Genomic DNA, 4402 nt, shown 5'->3' with positions numbered 1-4402 from the left:
TACTCATTTCTTTCAACTTCAGAAATTTTGAGCATGTTCTTCGGTTTTGATTTTCTAAGTCCAGGTCTTTGCATGTTGTTGTTGTTGTTGTTAAGTGCCGTTGAGTCAATTTTGACCTATAGCAACCCTGTATAGGGTTTCTGAGGAGCAGATGGTGAGCATGAACCACTGACCTTGCACTTAAAATGGCTTTGCAGTCTGGCGCATTAACCCACAGTGCTGCACCAGAATTATAATACTTCACTTTGCCTTCTGTAGTTGCCCTTTGAAATATTCTGTTCAGTTCTTTTACTCCCTTGTTTCTTACAGCTTTTTGCTCTCTTAAAAATCTGCAGCCATGGAAACCCTGTACAGAGTCGCTATGAGTTGGAACCAACTCCACAGCACGTAACCAACATAGAAGAACTGATGCATTTGAGTTGTGGTGTTGGAGAAGAATATTAAAAATATCATGGAGTCCCGGTGTGGCTGTAGGAAAAGCACTAGACCACAAAGTCGGATTGAATCAAAAAGTCCGTGATTCACTCACCAGCTGCTCCTCAGAAACCCTATGTAGGGTCGCTATGAGCTGGAACTAATTCCATGGTATTTAACAACAATAACATGGATTGCCAGAAGAACAAATAAGTTTGTGTTGGAAGAAGTACAGTCAAGGTGCTCCTTAGAAGCCATAATGGTGAGACTTTGTCTCTCATTTTTCAGCTACATTATCAGGAGGAACCAGTTTGAGAATGACATCATGCTTGTTAAAGCGGAGGATCAGCAAAAATGAGGGAGACCCCAAAGGAGATGGCTTGGCACAATGGCAGCAGCAATGAACACAAGCATAACAACAATTGTAAAGATGGTGCAGGACCAGGCAGTGTTTCACTGTGCTGTGCATAAGGCCATGATGAGTCAGAAAGAACTCGATAATGCCTAACAGCAGCTTCTGACGTCCATTTGATGTTTTCTTTGTTTCCTGTTATTTTAATGACCTTTTGCTTTCTTCATGGATGATGTTCTTGATGTCATTTCTCAACTTGGTTTTCGATCATTAGTATGTTGCATCAAACCTGTTCTTGAGATGGTTTCTAAATTCAGATGGGATATACTCAAGGTCATACTTTGGCTCTTTGTGGACTTGTTTTAAGTTTCTCCAGCTTCAGACTGAACTTGCATATGAGCAATTGATGATCTTTTCCACACTGACTCCTGGCTTTATTTTGTCTGATGATACCGAACATCTCCATCATCTCTTCCCATGTTTCTGTTGTTGTTGTGTGTGCCATCGAGCCAATTCTGACTCATAGTCACCCTGTTTCTGAGGAGTGGCTGGTGAACTTGAATCACCGACCTTGCAACTCAAACTGACCTTGAAGTCCAGTCCAGTTCATTAAACCCTGGTGCCATACTAGGACTTTGATCACAGAAGTCAACTGGATTTCTGTGTATTCAATCTGGTGAGATCTGTGTATAGTCACCATTTATAAGTTATCAATAATGATTAAGTCATTGATTTTGCAAAATTTTCTCCTGTGGTCTTCAGCTTCATTTCAACCACCCAGGCCATATTTTCCAACTACTGCTTTTTCCTCTTTATTTCCAACTTTCAATCACCAGTAATTATAAATGCATTAAACATGATTGCATGTTTAATCAATTTCAGACTGAAAAAGTTGGTAGAATTTTTAAGTTTCATCATCATTGGCTTTAGTGTTCGGTGTGTAATTTTGAATAATAGTGATATTCACTAATCTTCCTTGTTGTTAAGTGCTGTCAAGTCATTTCTGACCCAAAGTGACCCTGTATAAGGTTTCCAAGGAGGGGCTGGTGAGCTTGAACCACCTACCTTGTGGTTGAAATGACTGCAGTCCAGCACATTAGCCCACAGTGCTACATCCTATCACAGACAGCATCATAGTACAATATAGCTCTTGAAATACTGTTTTTGACAAGGAATGCAGAATCATTCCTCTTCAATTTGTCATTACCTGCATTGTAAACCATATGATCATTTGAATTCAAAATGGCCATTGCCTGTGCATTTCAGCTCACTAATACCTAGGATAGTGATCGTAATGTGTTCCATTTCATTTTTGACAACTTCCAATTTTCCAAAATTCAAACTTTGTATATTCCATCTTCTGATTACTAATGAATGTTTGCAGCTGTTATATCTAATATTCACTTAGGTATCTGCACATAATCATTGCTTCCATTAATTATCATTCTTTCATATACTACAATGCTTCCATCTTACATTATTTTCCTTCTACTTGACAATCGCCCTTTCAAATGCTTTGGTGTTTGTCTAATAGATTATAAATGTTCTGTTTTTGTTTATATGAAAATGTCTTTGCTTTTCCTTCATTTGTGAAGAATGATATTTTCATCTAGTATAGAATTATAGGTTGACAGTCATTTTTAAATCATTCTTTGCTTGAGTTGCTCTATTTTCAGTTCCTTTTAACATTTCAAGTTTTAACACTCTGGATTTTTTATTGACTCTTTTCCTCAGAGGACTCAGAATTCAAAATATCTCTCTGGGACTGTGTGACTGCCTAAAGCTTTGCTATGTTCTCAGCTTTCAGGATGCCATTTTCTTTGCAACGTCTTAGTTTCTCAGTTTCTCAAGAGGAAAAGCTGTACCAAATGTTGAAATCTCATCTCTAGGCATTACTTATCTCTGGGATTTTGGCCCTTGAATTTCTGACTGCCTAGGAGATCTTCAAATGTCCTTTTTCTCTCTCTTTCTTTCTTTCTTTTCAAACTTTCTATTTAAACTTCACAGAATTTTCTTAAACAAGTGCTCCACTGTGTCCAGTGGAACTAGATGACAACAAAAATCTTCTCAGACATATTATTATGCTCAACTTTTATTATAAATATGCATTTTTGTTTTATTAATTGGAAGCATTAGTCCTATCAGTTCTTCTTGTTTATGAGATATAAAATGGTTTTAAGATTACACTGACTGAAATTTTATTTAAAATAATCCATTTAAAAAATAACCTTCATATTTTACTTGTTTAATATTCACAACCACTAGAAGTAGTTTTTGGCTCATCCAGACAATTGATTACTTTGTGCATGTAATTGAAAGATCAGTCTTTTATTTGGATTAACTGTTTGTTGCAGATCTAATGTTAAGAGGAATTATATTAGGAGCAATTCTCATAATGATATTAGTACCATTCTTTAATTCCTCATCAACTCTTCTACTTCCTTTTCCCTTTCCTATCAAATTAACAGTATGTGCACCCAAGTTTAAGACACATGGTAAAAATATAGAGTCCTGGTATGCTGCCATAGGATGAGCACTTGACATCAAGGCTGGTTTGAATCACAAGGTTAGCAGTTCAAATTCACCAGCCACTCGTCAGAAACCTTATATAGGGTCGTTATGAGTCAGAACTGACTCAACTGCACTAACAACTGCAATGATATACTAACATGATGTAAACAACCAATTACTAAATAAATTTAAAAATCTTTTCCTAAAACTTTAAGAATAAACCACACATATATTCAAGTTGATTATTCTGTGCTGATTAGATATTGAGTAATGCAAAGGGTTCATATGAACAGTGTATGTTTCCTGTCATTAAAAAACTAATCTTCCATTTCCGACATTGAAGTATCTTTGAAAGGCAATGTGTTGTTTCACTCAGCAAAAAATTATTGAGGCTACCAATCACAGTGCCACATGCTGGATAGCAATTTTGTTGTTGCTAGGTGCCATCGAGTTAGTACTGACTCACAGTGACCTTATACATAGCAGAATGAAACACTACCTGATCCTGGGCCAACCTCACTACTGTGGTCATGCTTCAGTCCATCGATGTTGCCACTTAGCCAATGCATCTTGCTGGGGGTCTTCCTCTTTTTCGCTGACCCGCCACCTTACCAGCCATGATACCCTTCTCCAGCGATTGGTCCCTCCTGATAATATGTCCAAAGTATGAGAGACAAAGTTTGGCCATCTTGGCCTCCAAGGGGCAATCTGGCTGCACTTCTTCCAACACAGATCTGTTGGTTCTTTTAGCAGCCCAATGCACTTTCTATATTCTCCTCCAACACCTTAACTAAAAAGCATCAATTCTTCTACCATCTTCCATATTCACTGTCCAGCTTTTGCATACATATGAGGTTACTGAAAATACCATGGCTTGGGTCAGGCACATCTTAGTCCACAAGCTAATATCTTTGCTCTTCAACACTTTAAAAAGGTCTTGTGCAGCAGACTTTCCTAATGCAATATGTCGCTGGATTTCTTAACTGCTACTTCCATGAGTTTTGATAGTTTATCCAAAAAAATGAAGGCCTTGACAACTTCAATCTTTTCTCTGTTGATAAGAATGTTGTTTATTGGTCCAGTGGTGAGGATTTTTGTTTTCTTTACATTGAGATGTAATCCATA

This window comes from Chrysochloris asiatica, unplaced genomic scaffold (assembly GCF_000296735.1).
Source record: "Chrysochloris asiatica unplaced genomic scaffold, ChrAsi1.0 scaffold00053, whole genome shotgun sequence".
Classification (NCBI taxonomy): Eukaryota; Metazoa; Chordata; class Mammalia; order Afrosoricida; family Chrysochloridae; genus Chrysochloris; species Chrysochloris asiatica.
The sequence above is the reverse complement of the archived record's forward strand: the minus strand, read 5'-3'. Positions refer to the sequence as shown.